Source organism: Spermophilus citellus (genome assembly GCF_964194105.1).
Source record: "Spermophilus citellus genome assembly, chromosome: 6".
Taxonomy (NCBI): Eukaryota; Metazoa; Chordata; class Mammalia; order Rodentia; family Sciuridae; genus Spermophilus; species Spermophilus citellus.
The window spans coordinates 143,916,476-143,939,271 of NC_138187.1; positions in this window are offsets into that span (position 1 = coordinate 143,916,476).

Genomic DNA, 22,796 nt, shown 5'->3' on the forward strand with positions numbered 1-22,796 from the left:
CAAAAGTTGGCAATAACATAACATGGAAGCAATATGATAGAATACATTCATAGTAACATTTTATTTAAGAGGACAAGACAACTCAAAAATCAACATAGCATTTCAACCTGAACTTCCCTTTTCTAAGTCCGTGGAACCTAATCAATGTTACCTTCTCTGTTTCCCCTTGTGGCACATGTGAATTTAATTAGTGTATCTCCCACCCACCCAGGAGGGTGCTCCCCATCAGTATTGAGAGAATTCAGAACTTCAGAACCACAAGTGTCTATTTCTTTCAGCCTTAATTCTCCATATCTCTGAGAAATTTCCAACTCACCTCCACAAAGTAAGGTTCTTAAACCAGCAGCATTTCCATTTCCAGAGGCTGAAAGAAAGCAGAATTTGAGGCCCTGGTCCAGATCTACTGGATTGGAATCTGCATTTTACCAAGATACCAAGATTCATGTGGACACAACATTTAAGAATCACTGATATTTTTAATTAAAACACTGAATATTTTGTTATCATTTTTATTATCTTTCCTTTCATTAATGTTTATCTCAAAATTTAGACAGACTTACAAACGGGCACACCAAGAATGTCATTTGTCAGTTCTACATCCTCTGAAGACACTTCTAGGAAGACTTAAGTGCCCAGGACAAAACCTTCTGAAGGTGTCTTTTATTACATTATTGGCAGTCAATGGTGGCTATTAGCTGAGAAACAGATTAAAAGTCATTATGTTCTGGTTCCTGTATGTTTAGCAGTTCTCTCTTTAGCTGGTATTTCTTCTCTCAGTAATAGCATCAAATTTTGTCTGTTCCTGATTCTTCTTACTGAAGGAAAACAGAGGATCCTTTTTATTTTTTTCCTATACAAATGTTCTGTTCCTTAGATATGTATTCTGTTTCTAACATGAGCACAAGAACAGCTTTACTGAACTCTCTTATATCATAACAAAGCTCCTCTTTCCTTCACAGGGCTTTGCAGGGTTTCACTGTGTCTTCCAAAGAACTTCTTGTTTAGTCCCTAAGCCGGTGATATTCCCTGAAGGTGTTTTGCCATTTGTTTATTTCTGATGGCATCCTTTAGCAACCAAGTAATAAATTTGTTTCACGTGTGGTTGCAGTAAAATTTACTCGCAAATATTTGAATTAGATCAATCATATTATTATGCTTGTGGTTTTTGGGGGGTCAAAATGTGGAAGGGGACAAATAGGACTGATTTGTCTCTGACTCTAGATGTTTGCGGTTTTATTGAGAAGACTCATTCCTTGGGCATCAAAATATTCTGACATGTAATTATCACTTACATATCCAAGAGTGGGTTGCCAGTTGGGATTTCCTTTGGGACTGTGGGATAGAAAATCCAAAATATGGCCTCTCCCTGTGACCTGGTTTCCTCACAGTATGAAACCTTGGGACTTTGTAGATGGTCATTCAAATGTCCCAGTCCAGAAGTAATAATTTTCATCATTTAAAAGTAAGTCATAGATTTTTGTTTTCCTTTTTGACTCTTTTATTATTTTTTGTTTTGTTTTAATCTAATTTGTTGTGTATGACAGCACAATGCATTACAATTCATATTACACATGTAGAGCACAATTTTTCATATCTCTGGTTGTATACAAAGTATATTTACACCATTTGGGTCTTCATTCATGTACTTAGGGTAATGATGTCCATCTCATTCCACCATCTTTTTTACAGTCCTTGCCCCCTCCCTTCCCCTTTGTTCCCTTTACCCTATCTAGAGTTTGTATAATCTTCCCATGCTTCCCCTCCCAACCTCACTCTGGAATATTACTCAGCAACAAAAGAGAATAAAATCATGATATTTGCAGGTAAATAGATAGATTTGGATAATATGATGCTAAGTGACATTAGCCAATCCCAAAAAAACAAATGCCGAATGTTTTCTCTGATATAGGGAAACTGATTCAAGTCTTGGATTTTGTATAGTTTAATTTCTACCACATTCATTGATTAAAATGTAATCACATAATCTGCCACAATTCAAGGAGAGGAAAATTTGACTTCACCTGTTGATGGAAGAGTGACAGTGTACCAGAAGAGCATGCAACTTTCTTTGTAAAACAAAATGCAGTCTACCCAAACTAGTTAACTCAGTGTATTTAAATATTTACTTATATGATAACTTCAACCAGTGCAGTTTTAGCTAAGCTTTTATTTTTGTGTCTGACTGTGGGTGTCTTGAGAAGAAAGACAAGAATTATGAGTTAATTACACTTAAAAAATCCATAGCACAGGATGAAATGTGTACTATGTGCTTCATAAATACTTACGAACTGTAATGGCTCTGTGGTGTTTGCAAGTATAACCATTTGATTGACAGAAATATCTTATGAAATATTTAGGAAAAGTAAACTTCTGAAAAAGGACTTTCATATCTATTTATCTTCTTAGGTGTTTTTTGTTTTATTTTGTTTGGTTTTGTCTGGATAAGTGTAATATTACAAGAGAAACATTGGTCTTCAAGTGTATGAAGATTTATTACACATAAGATGATAAATGACTCTTCCTGATTTATAATAAGAGTTGATCTAGGAAAACATGGGCTTAAGCTATAATATCAATAATCTAGGTTGGATCTAATATATATTTTACTGGGTATGAATAAAGTTAAACATTAGAAAGAATAGCTTGGAGCAATGGTATCATTGCATCCGTAGATCATTTTAAAATAGTATAAACTTAAAACAACAACAAGAATAAAATACCCCAGGGATCTTTTATATTTTCATGTCTAAAAATAGATATTTATGAAATTTACCTCTATGCCAAATATTTTTTGGAAAATGGAGGAATTTTGTTTCAGTGTTTATGAGTTAAATATGCAATTCGTGTTGCATTAGGTAAGTAATAGTAGTGACACAAAATTTTAATACTTTGTTTTTATGAATTATTTATTTGGATAATATTAATTTATAAAATCTGAAAATCAGAATATAACAATTTGCTTAATTTTTCTCTTTTTAGCTATAGATGAACCTTTGCTTAAAATCATAGAGGCAATCTTAATATTTTTTATAACTTCTCTTATAACATATAAAATCTACTTTATAACTTAATTCTCTCTGATTTTAATTGAAATGTATATCTTTGGCTTACCTTGACTAGAAAGTAAACTGCTTCTCTATATTTAAAGTGAGTTTGTGACCAAAAACTAAATGAAAATAATTTTTTTTAAGAAAAGAAGCTTGTTCTGAGTGCTGTTTTTATGTTTATTTTTCTAGTTCGGTATAAAAGAATATAATTGGTAATAGCTAACTTGATAACTGATATCTATTTATAAACACTACTTGACGGGGTATATAAGATACTATTATACAAGATAGAATGATCAGAATATTTCCTAACCTTCTACTTACATAATAGATTTCTACATGTTACATCACATTGTAAGCATAAAAACCCAGCATACCTCAACATTTGTTTCGAAGGGAGGGGTGCTTGAGATATGTAATGAAATTTCATTTATAGTCTAAGAAAATGCCCAGGAAACATGGATTATTTAATTCCCAAAATAAGACAATTATACATATTTATGAAAATCTGGTTTTAGAGATGAATACCAAAAAGTTGAGACAGAAGTTTTCCAGAGGAAGAAAGGATGCATGATCTACTTTCCAGACTCAGCTAATGTGAGACATTAGAAATATGAGAAATTGACTGGTTTTCATAGATATTTCTAGGAGGACACATTTGCATAGATCTCCGAGGAGACACTTTGTATTTCTCTTCCAACCTCCCCTGTTCTCACCCATTCACTGAATTCCCATGATTATGACACATTTCTAGCCTTTCTCAGAATACTGTATGTGCCAAGATAATTTTGCCCTTCTCTGAACAACTGCATCAAAAGCCACAATTCCATCAGTGCCTCTGATTTCTTGTAGACACTAATGAGACAGAGAGTAGAACCTTTTTGGTGTACTTTAAAGTGAATTGCCTCACGTAGCTAATGCCTGTGGTAGCAGTGAGAAACACTTCATAGTCCCATATAAAGAATTTTAAACAATCCATTTCATCTCTAATTGCTCCTTATTAGCACATGAATTTTCTAGAAAGTGCTCCTAATCCCTTGCCTACCAGTGGAGCTGATTATTTCCCTTTTGTCCTTGCCAGGATTTTTAGCAGCAGCGTTTCTGTGGCTCCTCATGATCCATACTCAGAGGCTCAGACATACAATACCTTCCCCGCCTCTCCATTTTGTCCTCCAATGTGTTAACAATGCCACTAACTTTTCACATCATTGGTGATATTTTCTGCTATGTAGGTTAACAAAAAAAAAAAAAAAGTGTTACTTGGAGATCTCAATATTTTACAGCCAGTTTAGCTGTTATTCTTTAATACTTCTTTCTGATGGAAAGGTGAGGAAGAAATTGCGCAGCCATCTTCCAGTATAAAATAATCCTTTTACTCCGAGGTGAACCAATTACTCTGGTTCTTAATTGTTTGGTTCTACTCTTTCTTCCCTTTGTGTATCTTCTTTCCCATTAACGGTTTTTTAATATAGCAGAAATTAAGCTGTGGTAGATTGATCCCCAAAGTACTTCAGATACAAGTGGTATTATACAAAGCTCAAGTCAGACCTCTGAAAACCTACAGTAACTATTAAATATAAATAGATAACACCTTGATTTTTCAAGGGGAAAATTTTGCCCTAATATAAAATGTTTTCCTATAATATATTACTCTGGAGAAGTGTTTACTAAATCATCTCTGAGTGGATAGTTTCCAAACTTGGCTCAACTTCAGAATCCAGTTTGATTATTTCAATGTGCATTTGCTAAATTTTACCTCCAAGCAATTCTATTATTATTATTATTATTAGGAAGAATCATGAAATAAACGTCATATGGAGTACAAGGAGGGGAAATGCAGCTTGGCCTTAACAGTGAATGAACTGGTAACTTGAAAGCAGTCAGGTTGAAGCCATTACCAGGGCTCTCTGATGCCAGAGGATCCCCTCATCCCCTCTGTGCATCTGTATCATGTCTGTGCTTTATTCTGTCTGGTGTCTCTACTCTGACATCATGACTGCTTCAAAGCAGCATTCTCATTATCTAAATTTTATTTTCTTCTAGTTCTCCTGACACAACCACCAGCTTTGCTTTATACCCTATTTCCTGGTTCTAAATTTTTGAGAGAATAAGTCTTATGGAGTCAGCGTATGTCAGGTTTTCACCAATAAAATGACTGTAAATTGTTGCATCTGTTTTCTTATTTTCAGTCTATGGAGTATATGAATTACTATCTAAGCTTTATGAACTTTTATTCATTAAATTTTTACATTATATGCTTTAAAATAGTTTTTATAATCTACTTTCAAATTTCATAAATTAACCTATCATTATCGTTTCAATACTTTTAAATAATTTGGGGGTGATGATTTATGTCAGATTAAAAATATGAATTGATGAACAAATAGCATTTGTCACACATTCAGGGAAGGAGTCCCATTGAGTAGAGGATAGCTAAGACTGTAAGGATATCTCCCATCAAGACCAGCAGTCTCAGGATGTCAACCCATTGCATAGTTTACAGGTGTTGGGGTCATCAAGAAAGATTTCAATTGCACAGCTTTTGGATGGCACAAAACTTGTATCACATGGAGGAGACAAAGCAAGATCACCTTCAATGGTCAGCATAGATTTTTTGTGGAAATGCTTTCCATGCATACCTCTTCTGCTGCAGATAAAGAGCTCTGTTCCTTCCTTGCCAGAAGTGGATATAGTGGCATAGTTGGTCAGGTTCTGTGTAATGCACTTATTTTAAGCAGAACAAGGAACTATGAAGTCCAAAACAGGTGATGATATTCCCCAATACTACAATAAACTCAGCACAGACTATGAGCAATCTTCTCCTATAGGTAGGAATTGTTTGGGCCCATGTAGTGAGCCGTTTCTGCGGACTGCGGTCGCCATTACAAGATGGCGCTGGCTCGACTGTGGTTTGTGACAAACAACTCCTTAATTGGGAGAGTTGGTGCGTGGTTTTCTAACACCCTATGAGAAAGCTCCACGTGGCAGCTTCGCATTGGGGCTTGAGATGCTTTATTAAGGCTGGTAGGAGCATTCGGAGAGGAAGATGAAGAAGAGGAAGATGAAGAAGAGAGTAGAGTGTAAGAGATCTCGAGAACCAGAATAAAGGACTGGAAGAAGATTCCCGGTGTTGCGTCTTCCTTGCGGGCAAGGGGGACGCGACAAATGGTGCCGAAACCCGGGAAAATCGGAGCTTTCAGTCGTCAGGAGTGGTGCACCCCTCGTCCCGTGAGTGGACCCCTCGTCCCTGAGTGGACCCCTCGTCCCGTGAGTGGACCCCTCGTCCCGTGAGTGGACCCCTCGTCCCTGAGTGGACCCCTCGTCCCGTGAGTGGACCCCTCGTCCCTGAGTGGACCCCTCGTCCCGTGAGTGGACCCCTCGTCCCGTGAGTGGACCCCTCGTCCCCGAGAGCGGGACCCCGTAGGCCTCATATTTTATTGCAGCTGCTATGTGTACTTTCACTTTTGTTTTCTGTGTTTTTTTTTTTGTCGTCTGTGTCTTTTGTTTTCTGTGTTCCTTCTGTTGCTGTGCCATGGGTGCCGCAGCAGCAAATTAATTATGACCCTGGGATCTATGCCCAGGGACGCCCACTGCAGCCGGGAAAAGGGAACAGGAGCCCGCCCCGGCCCGGAAGCCGGAGTGTGCGGGGATGGTCCAGAAACAGAGCAGGCTACTGCCGCAGTAAGAGCTTGGCCAGGCGGGGAAAAATGCAAACAAAATCAGACAAGGTGCGGTCGGCTAGGAAATCTTGGGGAACTTTTGCCCTGAGGGTGAGCGACGGACTCCGTGTTGCTTGCATCACCATGGTAACCATGGGCTGCCTGGCGGAAGAGCGGCTTCCTGGTCCCACCTCCCACACTCTTGGGGGCTACCGATTGGTTCTTCCACAGTCACTCAGACAGGACTTCTAGTCCCACCTTCCAGCCACTAACCTGTACTGCTGCGTTTCAGATTTCTACCGGAGCTACTCAGAAACTGTATTTTTAAAAATGCCTACCTGTAAATGCTAACGGAAGATATCTTTTTCAGACAAAATTTGATTCCACAGGTTTCTATGTTAAACTCATAAGATGATAAATTGAAGACCCTGGCGGAGTCTGTGCGCACTTATGGAGTGGATGCCGCCTTCACACTAACTCAGGTGGAAAGCATTTTTAATCAATCTCAAGTTAATCTCACAGGAGTTTCTTGTTTTGGCTTCGGGAACGCTCATTGTATTAGCCTTAAGACCAAGAATTTGATTAACTGGAAGGACCCATTGCGGTCCAGTCAGGTCTCAGGGAGCATTCTCAGTGCTGTATTGAGCTAAGTAGCCTCAGGGGAACAATCAGGCTCAGGAACCCCCGTAAATAGCTCTGCTTTAAACATAACTACCTTGGCTATTATCTCCGAAGTACTAATCCCAGTGCCTCCTTCTTCTAATAGTCTTTATAATGCCACTCATTTTAAGGCCTCTCCTTACTGTACCCCTAATCTTGGTTTCCCCCCAACATTTACGCCTTGTCAGGATCATTCTTGGGAGAAACGTCAAGTTGCTAAAGGTTTCTCCCTTTCCCCCTCTCTTAAGAGGTATGTTTATAACTTTGACAACAGTGCCAACTCCTCTCTTTCCAGGAATTTAAGCCTCTGTATGATCTCCTCCAAGGAGACCCTTCCCCCAGCTCAGCCAGGAATCCCACACCTGAGGCTCTACAATCATTAAGACTGATAGAGAAGGCCCTACAAGAGAATCCCACACCTGAGGCTCTACAATCATTAAGACTGATAGAGAAGGCCCTACAAGAGAATCCCACACCTGAGGCTCTACAATCATTAAGACTGATAGAGAAGGCCCTACAAGATATGCAGGTTACCCAGATAAACTATTCTATACCCCTATCATTTATAATCCTGCCATCAAAATTAACTCCTACTACAGTGTTTTGACAAATAGGTCCCATCTATTGGGTCCATTTACCTGCTTCTAACTCTCGGGTAATAACTCCCTTTTATGAACTGGTGATGAATCTGATCTGGAAGGCCAAATATTTGGGTGATGCACTGTTTGGAAAGACTTTTGACATTCTCATTCAACCTTATACCCAGGATATGATTTTAAATTTCCAACAAGAACATGATCTTTGGTGTCTCTTCCCTTGTAATTTCAAAGGTCAAATTAATAATCACTTTCCCCGACATAAACTTCTAGAAGACCTCAAAAAAATGTCCTATTATTTCTCCTAAAATTATTAAAGGGGAATCTATCCCGGGAGCTCAGACTGTTTATACAGACGGAGCAAGAGGGGGGTTTGCTGTTGTTTTTGATGGATCTCAAGTAATTCGACACCCTGTTCCTAGACTGTCTGCCCAAATATCAGAAGTTGAGGCTCTAATTATGGCCCTTAAATTATACAATTCCATTCCACTTGATGTGTATACTGATAGTCTCTATGTTGCTAATTTAGCCTCAGTTATTGAGGCAACCCCTTATATTGGCAGACAATTTACTATCATGGAACAATTACAAACGGATCAACTCCTTAGCTCCATGCTAAATTCCATCTAAATGCACAATCCTTACGCTTCTGTACGGGGTGCTCACGTGATCAGACTCTACAAATTGTTTTCTTATGCCCAGTGTGTGCTCCATTCATTCATTCCCCTAGTCTAAGTGTTAATCCTAGAGGCTTACACACCAATGATGTCTGGCAAAATGATGTTACCCATTTCTGGTAAACAATAGAGGGAGAATCAGATATTACTATTCAGTTTACTTCCAATGGAAAACAGCAGCCAGATTGGACTTAAGGATATCTCTGGGGGCTGGGTGTTTGCACCCCCGGACAGTACAATCCTGGCCTGCTTTTTCGGCTTAAATTGACCACAGAACAGCCTACTGGAAGTTTAATAGGACCCAATCAGGTGCTCGGAGATCAAAAGGCCCCATCTGGACCCAAACAGCCTATAGCCCCAGCAGTAATATCTTCCCCCAGCGGTCAAACAATAACTGTGGGCTATCAAACCTTTGATTGTGCCCCTGGGCCCATACACCCTGGAACTGGAGATCGTCTTTTTGATTTGATCCAAGGAGCCTTTTTCGCTCTCAATGCCACTAGTCCTAACAGGACCCAAGATTGCTGGCTATGCTTGACCTCCAGGCCGCCCTATTATGAAGGGGTAGTAATACTGTCTAAATTATCCTCTAATACCACTGTAGATCTTAAATGTTATTCTCTACCCAGCTATAAGATTTAACAGCCATGGCCAAGTCAATTACTGCTTTGGAAAAGTCCCTCACCTCCCTCTCAGAAGTTGTGTTACAAAATAGGAGGGGACTAGATTTATTATTCCTAAGGGAAGGAGGACTATGTGTAGCCTTAAAGGAACAGTGTTGTTTTTATGCAGATCATACTGGGGTAATCCGTGAAACTATGGAAAAGGTCACGGAAAGATTGGCTAAAAGACAAAAGGAGTTTGAAGCACAACAAGGATGGTTTGAACAGTGGTTTAAAAATACCCCATGGTTAACTCCTTTGATATCCACTGTAATGGGACCGCTTTTCGGTCTCCTCCTTATAGCTGCTGTAGGCCCCTGCCTAGGTAAGAGAATGACACAATTTATTAAAGACCAAATTAACATTCTGACTTCTAAGCCAATACAGATCCATTATCAACGCCTGCAGACCAAGGATGATCTTGCTGAAGTTTGTCTCCGACCAATTCGAAGATGATTTTTCTACAATGATCCCTGCTTCATGCCTTCCTCCTTTTGCCCCCTTTTTCTTCTTTATTTTTACTCTATGCCTTGTTGAACCGGAACCAATTAAAGACCCAATAATGACTGGCTGAATAGATACCACTGAACGCCTTGGCAACAACAAGCTGATCTTGTAGTACCTAGAGACGGGCAACTTTCACGCTTGCACTGCAACCTAAGACAGGGGAATGGGGCCTCCCCAAAGACGGGTAAGCAGTGTAGGGGCAGTGAACGACCTAAGACAGGGGCTACTTGATTCCCTTTGACGTGCAACAAACAAAAGGGGGGGAACTGCTGGCACGGATTCCCCCCGGCCCCCAGGGCTTGGATCCAGCCCTGATTTTTGTGCATGTCAAAGAGGCCAGCTCACAAGACCTTGAAGGAGCTCACAAGGCCTTGAAAGATTTGTGGTGTCTGTTTTCATATTCAGCCAATAACGGTCATGTGGGAACGTCCTGACCTGTTTGGGTCTGATAAGGTTCCTGGTTGAAGGCTTAGTATGAGTAACGGCAATTCACCTCAAGTCTGGCTTGCGCAGATTATCGCCTTAAGATCCGTGCCTTTCTTGTAGGGTGTTACCAACTTGTTTGTCGTTGTGTTTCTAAACAGCCACAGTTCAGCCTCGGCTATCCCCCTTCGTCCATCACGATACAGGATGCGAGGCAAGGCACTGCACTTGAGTGATCCTTGAAGTGGACCTCAAGGAGAGCATGTCCTATTGCATGCGGGTTAGACGCGTCCACGCCCCGTCCCACGAGAAAAGCGTCGGCTGATATGGTCTCAGATCTGGGGAAGGGCCCTCCTTGGGGCTGAGCCATACTATGCAGCCACTTCTGCACAGTGGGATAGGACCTCTACTCTCGCCTGTATTGTTTTTAGAAAACAAAAGGGGGAACTGTAGTGAGCCGTTTCTGCGGACTGCGGTCGCCATTACAAGATGGCGCTGGCTCGACTGTGGTTTGTGACAAACAACTCCTTAATTGGGAGAGTTGGTGCGTGGTTTTCTAACACCCTATGAGAAAGCTCCACGTGGCAGCTTCGCATTGGGGCTTGAGATGCTTTATTAAGGCTGGTAGGAGCATTCGGAGAGGAAGATGAAGAAGAGGAAGATGAAGAAGAGAGTAGAGTGTAAGAGATCTCGAGAACCAGAATAAAGGACTGGAAGAAGATTCCCGGTGTTGCGTCTTCCTTGCGGGCAAGGGGGACGCGACAGGCCCAGGCACATTCTTAAGAGAATCTGGATATCAGCAGGCTGAACATGACTGTTTTTCCCAGCAAACATCTCATATTTACATTATAAGTAGTTTCTTTCCCTGTATTCTGTTACATGTTTAAAACTTGTTTTCAATTGTTATTTTTTTCCTAATTTTATAATTATTTCTAAATTTAAATTAAACAGCCAAAGACTTGTATTGACAGTTTATATTAACATCTCTGTATATGAAAAAGTATAGTTTACATAGTCTTGGGAAAAGTAGGTTCATATTAAATTAATAGTCTCAGCTTCAACATGTTCAAACATATCATATTTACTATGTTAATAGATTTCTATAATCTATTTTGTTTATCTCTTCATGATCTGAGATCTGAGGGAAACATTCTCTTGAGGCACTTCAATTCACTTGTGTTAAAACAAATATAATCAATTTGTGATTTATCATACTAAAGAGAAACAAAATTGGGAAAATAAAGCAAAGAGTAACAAAATCTAGTTAGAATAAAATTATCCAACATATAATGTAGGAAAATATATCCTTTATCTTGAGTAAACAATTTCTCTGCGTTCAGCACATTAAAGCTTATTTATCATTTTACAGATATGTTCAGGTAACAAAAACATAGCAGGTTAAATTTATTTAAAATACAACAATAAATTCTATTGAAAAATTAATTTACAGTTGGTATTTAACAACAATAGAGAGGAAGGTATGAGTTTTCTCCCATTCTAAGTTGTCAGGTAGTTATTTCATTCATTCAATGACTTTTACATTCTCTTTTCCAGTAGCTCCAACATTCTCAAGAGACTTCACTAACTGTAGCATTTAATTTTGGGGTGTACCTCAAGTATGAAGTCTCTGGCACCTTAGTCCTCCCTAATCCTTACCATTTCCACACAGCTTGGGTAAGGATAAGGTTTTTTTCTTACCCAGTTTATAATACCTAAAATATTAATTATTTGTAGTAATTTTTTGTAGAAATATTAATTACTATAAACAATTTAATGTCAAGACTACTTTTATGTGTTTGAACACAAAAGTAAATATTGAGTTAGTGGTACGTGTTATATGAACGAAAGTGTCATTTTCACCTTCCAATTATGATGTTTCATTTATGGCAATAGTTAGTAAACACTTTTACTAATGTAATGTGGGCAAATTTGAAATTGGAGTTTGCTAAGCTCACTTTATTTGGTAAGTGAAAGTTTGGTATTTAAAGCTATGATTCCTCATAAAACTTTTAAATCTTTATCCTCCAAACAAGTTATACCAAGAGGCAATTAGGATGACTCAAATGTAACAAAGTACTTATCTTAGTTGGTTTTAATAAAAAGAGAAACATTGCTTCATATAATAAACCACCTCTAAGAAAAACAAGCTTCAAGCAATGTACTTTGGACTCTGACTCTGCTTCTCTGTGGGTTTTAGCTGCCCTTGAAGTACTCTCTTTATTTTAAGGCAGCTAGATGGCTGCAACATTTCACATGAATACAACCATAGCCTGTTATATCCCGAGGCAGAAATGCAAAAATGCCTGTTTTTAATATCAAGGACATATTTCACAAAGGGCCTCCAAATGACTTAGTGTCACATTTGATTGGGCCAGCAATGCATATAATTTTCTATAATGCTCAAACCCACAAAGTCACATTTCCAACACCTAGATACCTCACTTTGCTTCATTGTTCCTTGCCTCATGGGTTTTAATAAGGAATAAATAGACTGGGCACAGTGGTTCAGGCCTGTAATCCCAACAGTGCAGGAGGGTTGCAAGTTTGATGCCAGTTGGACAATTTAGCCATACTCTATATCTCAAAAATTAAATGAATGAATGAATGAATGAGAAATAGAAGATAATGATTTAAAAAAATGCTTTTTAATATTCTTGTTAAAAATGTGCACATAACAATGATTTTGTTAACTGTTCAAGAAGAAAAGGAGAAAAGACTAGAGAAGAAAAAAAAAGATTTTCAGTGACTGGAAAGGGGAAGGGGACAAAGTTCATTCAGATTGATGATTAATAACAACTCATTCTGTGGTACCACTAAGAGGGCACAACTGTGTAGTATAAGCATGGAAGCTGGTAGATGTGCAGGAGAAATCTTGGTTTTGGCAAAGTCAATCATGGAACATCTGTGGCTATCCAAGGAACCACACAAATTGAGAGAACATCTCTTCTTGGGAAGTAATAATTTTAATTTTCAACTTTGTATAGAGTCACATATGACCTTCATCACTCTAAAGAGTGATGGAGACAATTATATAAATCATCTAAAGATGATTATATTACAAAATCCTTAATCTTGTACAAAAATACATCACAGAAAATGATATGATATACATGTGTATATATGTGTATATACATATATATGTATATTTAGTGAGTATACAAGTACAAATTTTGATGCATTTTTAGTCTTCCCTAAAATTGCTTTATGTTCATGAACATATGGACCTTTCTTTTTGTGTATTCAGAATAAACTGTCAGTAATAAGGAATTCATCTATGCATTCCTTGGATGATCATTGAAACTTAACTTGTGTCATTACTGTTCAAGTACCAGTGAAACAAAGCATGCCTTTGTTATTGGGACCTTCACTGCAGTGGTTGGTGAAGTTGAGGAAACATGAACAAACAATAAATTAAATATGAATGTAAATATAAACTTCAAAGAAAATAAGAGATATCAGAAGATAGCCAGAGAGCTGTTTAATAAAATGTGATCTGTGGAAATCCTGTTAATGAGGATACACTTTGTTGAGTTTCTGTTGGGAATAGAAGACACAGATCCTGAGTGCAGCACATTTCTTCACTTACTAATAGAGGCATCAATTTCTAAGATCTTGAGAAGGAGAACTTATAGAATATTGACTAATTACTCCATTGCCACATACCTTTCAAAAGAAAAGCAATGAAACTTTTGGATCACCGTGTATTGAGGAATAAAGGTACCTAGATTTCTTGCTTTCCATAGTTTTATGTATGGACATTTTAAAATATAAAAATATATAAAATATATACTGAAAATGCAACATATATTATATATTTAAACAAATTTTTAATGACATTTTCTAATTTATTAATCCCAATATATATATATATATATATATATATATATATATATATAAACACACATATAATTACATATAATAAAGTAGATAATAATTAAGTTTATTTATGTATCATTTTTAGAATTCCTCCAGGTAAATATACAGCTTCATCACTGCAAATTCAATCTTCCACAAAACAGTAGAACATGAACACAATTCAGCCTTGCTTTTTTTGCTCCTTTCTAACAAAGACTATTTTTTCTCCATTATCAAATAACGCATTCTCCAATTCTGTCCAATAATTCATCAGAATCAGTTTTACTGTCTATATTTCAACTTGACATTGTGTATATGATTACTTATGTATTTATATGCATTTCTTATGTATTTTTACACAATAAGGAATTTTTACCTCAAGCTATTTTGTTTGTTTGTTTGTTTTTTGAGCCCTCAACCAGAATCACTTTCCTGGCAATATTGGCTTTTTCTAACATCCACTTCACAACTCTTTCAGCCTCTACTCAGTTCCAAAGACTCTTCCACATGTTCAGTGTTTGTTGCAGCAGCATCTCATTTCTCAGCATTGATATCTGTCTTTGTCAGTTTGGGCTACTGTAACCGAATACCATAGACTTGGGCGGGGGGCGGGGGGGGGGGGCTTCATCAATAGAAACTATTTCTCACAGTTTCTGAGGATTGAAATTTTGAGATAAGGTTTCTCTTTTAGGGTCTTCCTCTATGTTTTTAGATACATTTTTGATATATCTTCACATGGCAGAGAGACAAAGCTCTAATCCCATCATGAGAGATCCATCCCCATGATGTAATCTAAACCTAATTTCCTCCCTAAACCCCCTAATCCCCTACCTACTAATGCTACCTGATTGGAGGTTAAAGTTTCAACACATGAATTTGAAGGGCAGAGCCAAGAAAAACTATGCAGTCCATAACAATTACCTACAGAAAATTTTATGTGCCTGAAGCATCAATGATATTTGTAAGCAACCAATAGATAAATGTGCATTATTTGGAAGGCTTTAGGGTTTGTTTGTTTGTTTGTTTTGTTTTGTTTTGTGGTGCTGGGGGGTAGAACTCAGGGCTCTGTGCATGTAAGGTAAGCACTCCACCAACTGAGCTATATCTTTAGCCTTGGAAGGCTTTAGGGAGATCAAAGAAACAACCGTTCCAGTCCAACTGACTTGTCATGTATCTTGCCCATGGCCTCTTAGGTAAGGAGAAAGAACACTCTGGATAGTCCAACATAAGAAAACAAAGCTTTGCCAAAGGAAATGAAGGATAACTTTTTAGGAGAAAGAAAAGGCAAACCTTGGCCTCCCAACCTGAAAATTTGTACTATCATTCCAGTCTTTTCCTCTATTTATTATATTTCACACATTTTTTTGAGAACATTTGAAGGTATCCATGGACCCTTCTGCCCAAAAGGAATAAATGATCATGCAAAATGTAAAAATGAACATATGAAAGGGCATAGCAGTAGATGATGCAAGCATTGTAGCTGGAATAATACAGAGCTGAGCTTTAATTATAAATTTGCTAATTCCTAGTTTGGGGACTCTGGACAAGTTAATTAGCCCCTTTCTGCCTCATTTTTTTTTCATCTAGAAAACTATCATTGATGTTGGCAGTGCTACAGTACTAAAATGATGTAAATTAAAATTTGATATGGACTCATGCTCCAAATCACATGCTACAATAAATTTATTTTATTCACATAACAGAATATTGAAATATTTTAAGATAAATACTCTTCTTTCAAGAAACATTAATAAATAATATATTTGCTCTTTTTAATTAGGGATAGTCTGTGTATAGCCCTTTCTACCCTACTTCTCTCTGGTCTTTCTTAATAGTACTATGATACCTTCATGAAACATTTAGTTTCAAAGAAACACAATATAAAATACACAGACCTCTTCCCTTGTTAATTTACAAATGAAAGGACTAAGATATAGAAAGACTATATACCTTGTCTCCTACTCATACAGATAGTGGAGGTAAAAATAAAGCTAAAGTACGTTGCTTTTTTCTTATCAGAGAAAGTCTCTGCTTATCCTCATATAGTTCATATTTTATCTTTGCCTTTGTCAGATAGAAATATGAAAGTAGCATTTTAAGTCTTATACTGCAAGGGCAAGGTTTAGTAATTCTCTTTCCCTTAGAGGATTACTTGAACTACAAAAAATCTAGTTTCTTTTACAATTGCTTTTTCTATTTAAATTGCTATTTGGTGATTGGAACAAAGAGCATTTGTGAATTTCCTAAGCACTGAGGAAAGATCTTACATGGATTATGTTTCAATGATCATTCTATTCTTTGAAATTTGATCAAAAACACTACTCTACCTTTAAGTTTTTGAAAGGAAGCTCATTGAAATTTAAAACTTTTTTTCTGAGATCAGAGAAAAGAATGTTTAAAATACAAAGGAATCTTTGTCCACAATGTTTTTAATTATTTAAAACTATAATTATGGAAACAGATTTATTTTATAAACATACATTCAAAAATTATTAACATAAAACTATAGTATTGTTCACAAGTATCTTAAATTGGGACACTGAAATACATTTTTTAAGCATGCAAAATCCTCCTTTCTCTATCTCTATTTCTCTCCATGTATATTAGTTTACATCATATCTTATTAAAGTGTGTTATTCTATATTATATCTTCTTTCATCTCACATGAACCTGCTTCATATTTGAAATTCATATATAACCTTATATATATGGGGCATCTCTTTCATTGAAGTTATTTACCCAATCTGTCAAAAGAGTTGAAGGGTGGGCAGCAACCTGCTAGTTGCTAGTATGAATAAAATTTGAAAGCTTCAGTTTTCTTAACTATAAAGTAGAAAAAATAATATCTATCCTTTCTCTTTTAAGAAAGTAAAAATTATAGGTCAAAATAACTAAAAAAGACTAAATGAACCCATAAACTCATTATCTTCTACATGTATTATTATGGTTTGGAGGTGAGGTATCCCCCCAAAGCTCTGGAGTGAGACAATGCAAGAATATTCAGAGAAGAAATTATTGGGTTGTGAGAGTCTTAGCCTAATCAGTGAACAAATCTCTGATTGGATTAACTGGGTGGTAACTAGAGGAAGGTGGGGTGTAGCTAATTGGGGGTGTGGCTTTGGGTTATATATATCTGGTAGGTCCTTTAATTCAAGCAGCAAAAAAGCTGATCAAGACATGTATGGTACTATCAAATCAGATTGGCTACCTTGTTTGTTTATTTGTATCCATTTTAGTTTTTCTTACGTTCAAAGAGTTTCTCTTCAGCAATATTTATACTAATTTCTTTTTAAAAAAAATAACAAATATAATTAAATAATTTATAATAATAACTTATAATTAAATAATTTATGTTGAATTGTGTACTGCATTTCTTATTTATTTCTACCTTATTTCCTGGGCATCTCTTATCATGAATCAACCTACTCATAGATTTTCATGGAACAATATGTTTAGCCATATAGTTAATAAGTCTTTTAAAAATCATACCCCATATTATAACTACTGATCTATTCACAAATATAAAATAATTTCTAAGTAATATAAATTAAAGACATTACCAACATCCTCACAAAAGGAGTCCTCACAGTCTGGGAGATTATGAGCTTTAATATGTAGTTTCTAACAAACGTTATTTCTATAGCTTTCAACTGTATTTACTGAGAATATTTTAAAATATTTGATGTCTATTGTTTAATGGGATTCCTTAAATCATTTTGGAATAAAAAACCAAGCACGCATACATATATAATTTAGTGATATCATTTTCCTTGCTTCTAAGATCAGATCATTAGTCACATAAATTTTATGTCAAAAAATTTTCCACAGTCAGAAAAAAGAATGAATTATAAAAATATGGATTGCTGACAAAAGAATAAATACCATAAGTGTGTTGTCAAGAATAGCTTAATTTAAAATGTCTGCAGTTTATAAGACATTTTCTGTAATAGTTTCATATTGATTATCTGAAGTTGGAAATTATTACTACTTTCCATATAACTATTCCATGTCCTTTTGAGTTTTAATAATCAGTGTTTGTGACATATGGTAGCACAATCATGACTTACTGGGAAGGATTTAGTATTTCTTTCACTGAAGAATTTTACAAAGCTATGGTTTGTTGTTTGTAAAACATGGTGTAGTATATGTGGTATGTGCATCCTGTAAAAATAAATTTTCTCTAATTTCTTAAAATTATATAAAACAAACTGTTTTCCTAAGAGAACGTTATGCTTTGCATAATGTTATGCAAAAACACATTGTAGGAAATAAAGATTTCTACTAAGTATGTTTTGTTCTTTGAAGCACAAATTTGTTTCATATTTTTGTAACTTAAGAAAACATTTTATTTAAATTACTAAGGCATGAAATTTGACTTGTGAACACCAAAAATGTATTATATAACACTGGGAAAAGGTTAAAATATAAAAAACAAATATTTCTTAATCTACAGAAGGAAATTAAATGTTGTTTGGATTGAATCCATATACTAATGACCAGCTAGTCCCTGCATTGGATAATAAACATAAACTGCTGAGGCATATGAGGAGGATTTCATAATACTGATAGATGACCTTTACAAGTCTTTCAATTCTGGGGCTGAAAAATATTTCTGATTACTTACATATTCTTTTAAATTTTATTTTTATTTAGAAAATAGAACTGAGAATAATACTATTTGAACCCTTCATTGAAGAATTCTCATAGCAGATAGAAATATAATGTCTTCATATGATATCAATCACCAACTAGCTACATTTGAATATGTTTAAGTATTTAAAAATCAATTAAAGCACTGTGGCAGGTTATTATACCTCAATGATGCAGTTGCTTATATAAATTTGTCAGTACTCCACAAATAAAAATGAAACAAAATGAAATTCTGCATATGCCCAATTACACTTGCAAAAATGTGTATATAAAGTCAATGTCATTTCATTTTATTTTATTCACACAATTTTCAACTAATTTTTGAAGGTGAAAAATAATTTATTATTAAACTAATTATTTTTGAAGTTGTAAACCCTACTTTTAGTTTTCGTCTTCCGAATTTCTGGCTTGATGATACTTGATGTAAGGGAAGGAAATCATGCCTACTGAAAAAAATAGTATACTTCTACAGAATTTAAGAAAGAATCCTAGACCAAGGAAAAACACACATGCATTAGGTGTAATTTCACCTTGTTCATGTATGTATTAGGGATTTTGTTTTAGTCTCATATAAAATACAATCAGAGGTTGGCAAGATAATCCCCATTTAACAGCCCAAAGGACTTTATCTTTCTTGACAAAGAATCTGTTTGGTTCTTTAATTGCTTTCTGCAAAATATTCAACAGCAGTCTTTTTGGTTGGCTCATCCAAGAAAATAACATTTATTCTCATCTAATTGCATATTATATGACTTGGTTTTATGATTTCAGTTTTTGAAAACTACATATGAAATATTTTGCTAGAATCCATATTAGGAAAAATGTACTCTCTTCAGCAATGCTAGCCAAATGATGGCTTATTTTACTTTTGTTTATTGAGTCTATAAGTTTCTTTTTTTTTCATTTCTGCAATATAAATTTTGAATTATCTGTTAAAATGCTTCAAACAAGGCCCTAGCATATTTTCTGCTACTAGCTACAATTGTATCTGTGCACTGTTTTCTCTCTTGGAAGATAATGTTTTTTCTCATAGGTGATAGTCTGTGTTCCATTATTCTCTTTCTCTTTCTTTATAAGGAAGTAAAGCATTTCTTTTTCTTATCACATCTACAGAAAATATTGCATTATCAATGCAGAATGACAGGGAAGAGATTTAATTTCTTGATCCTCAACCTATTGAGAAACAAATAATTCATTGACTACTTCCACTAGAGGACTTTTCAATTGTGAATTTACCAGTAGATTTTAGATATATAAAAGACTTTCCCCCCCTGTATTTTGTGAAAAAGATAGTTCCAGCTTCCCTTGCATATATATGTTGCTAATGAACTCTACATAAATAAAAATAATTACTGCTCTTTGGGGAAGGTGGCAAAAAGGTATGGAAGTTGCATTTGTATAAAAAGAGTACAAATAAATTAGACTAAGAAATTTTCTCCTATTTCTATATATTCTTTTTTTAATTTTTTTTTTAGAGAGAGGAGAGGGAGAGAGACAGAGACAGAGAGAGAATTTTTTAATATTTATTTTTTAGTTTTCGGCAGACACAACATCTTTGTTTGTATGTGGTGCTGCACCCAGGCCGCACGCATGCCAGGCGAGCGCGCTACCGCTGAGCCACATCCCCAGCCCTATTTCTATATATTCTGATCGTCTCTCAAGTAGTTCTGTGAAAGAGACATAGTTTTTCTAAACTTGAGTATAAAATAGGGATGGTAACTTACATATTCTATACTAAGGGCATCTGTGATGGGGAAAAATAATCCTTTATGTAGAAATTCTTTGCTGTTAGTATTGTTCATATTGAACATTGCTTAGCAAATTTGTGCAATTTAATGTGGAACAAAAAAGTAAAATGAACCCATAAATAAGAAGATAATAATCATTTAAAAGCAATTTAATTTTGAACATTTCTAACCTGGTAAACATTTCCATCGTTCTCCCATCAGCTAAAATTGGATATCACAAATTACAAAGGAAACACATTAAAAAGGACATAGTTATATGCACACTTTATATAAAGCCACTGAAAGCATGCCATGAGAATCAAAATAGTCTGTATTGAAAAGTTGCTTTCAGAAGTTATAAATATCGATTTATCTATCTATTAATTCACAAATATGATTTTCTTATTGGTCCTCTGTCACCTTGATGTGGCACAACACATGTGATTATATATTCCTTGAGGACAGAAAACTTTTGGACAATGTTTGTTATTGACAAGGTGATAATAGGCAATCAATGCATATTTGGATTGAACTACATACCATATGCATGAGGAATACAAATGAAAATATGTGTGTAGGCATTATTTTACCCCAAAATCAATTCATAAAGATAATTCATATCTTAATTTCTTAATTATTATACCTATGCATCGATACTATATAGAGAGATAAAGTAGCACTTTATTTTTTATTGTTGGTCGTTCAAAACATTACAAAGTTCTTAATATATCATATTTCACAATTTGATTCAAGTGGGTTATGAACTCCCATTTTTACCCTGTATACCGATTGCTGTATCACATCAGTTACACTTCCATTGATTTACATATTGCCATTCTAGTGACTGATGTATTCTGCTGTTTATCCTATTCTCTACTATCCCCCTTCCCCTCCCCTCCCCTCCCCTCCCCTCCCCTTTTCTCTCTCTATCCCCTCTACTGTAAATCATTTCTTCACTTGTATTATTTTTCTCTTACCCCTCCTCTCCTCTTATATGTAATTGTGTATGACCCTGAGGCTCACCTTCCAATTCCATGCGGTTTCCCTTCTCTCTCCCTTTCCCTCCCACCTATCATCCCTGTTTAATGTTAATCTTCTGCTCAAGCTCTTCGTCCCTACCCTGTGCTTGGTTAGTCCCCTTATATCAAAGAAGTCATTTGGCATTTGTTTTTTAAGGATTGGCTAGCTTCGCTTAGCATAATCTGCTCTAATGCCATCCATTTCCCTCCAAATTCTATGATTTTGTCATTTCTTAATGCAGAGTAATACTCCATTGTGTATAAATGCCACATTTTTTTTATCCATTCATCTACTGAAGGGCATCTAGGTTGGTTCCACAATCTTGCTATCGTGAATTGTGCTGCTATGAACATCGATGTAGCAGTGTCCCTGTAGCATGCTCTTATTAGGTCTTTAGGGAATAGACCGAGAAGGGGAATAGCTGGGTCAAATGGTAGTTCCATTCCCAGCTTTCCAAGAAATCTCCATACTGCTTTCCAAATTGGCTGCACCAATTTGCAGTCCCACCAACAATGAACAAGTGTACCCTTTTCCCCGCATCCTCGCCAGCACTTGTTGTTGGACTTCATAATGGCTGCCAATCTTACTGGAGTGAGATGGTATCTTAGGGTGGTTTTGATTTGCATTTCTCTGACTGCTAGCGATGGTGAGCATTTTTTCATGTACTTGTTAATTGATTGTTTGTCCTCCTCTGAGAGTGTCTCTTCAGGTCCTTGGCCCATTTGTTGATTGGGTTGTTTGTTATCTTATTATCTAATTTTTTGAGTTCCTTGTATACTCTGGATATTAGGGCTCTATCTGAAGTGTGTGGAGTAAAGATTTGTTCCCAGGATGTAGGCTCCCTGTTTATCTCTCTTATTGTTTCTTTTGCTGAGAAAAAACTTTTTAGTTTGAGTAAGTCCCATTTGTTGATTCTAGTTGTTAACTCTTGCGCTATGGGTGTCCTATTGAGGAATTTGGAGCCGGACCCCACAGTATGTAGATCATAGCCAACTTTTTTTTCTATCAGACGCCGTGTCTCTGATTTAATATCGAGCTCCTTGATCCATTTTGAGTAAACTTTTGTGCATGGCGAGAGAAAGGGATTCAGTTTCATTTTGATGCAAATGGATTTCCAGTTTTCCCAGCACCATTTGTTGAAGATGCTATCCTTCCTCCATTGCATGCTTTTAGCCCTTTTGATTTAGTAAATTATTTTAAAATATTTTTGTTTTACCATATAGGAATTTTCACTCATCATAGATAGACCATAGTTGTTTTTTCTTCAATTAATTTTGTCAGACTCTAATCAATCACTTTAATGTAGAATAATC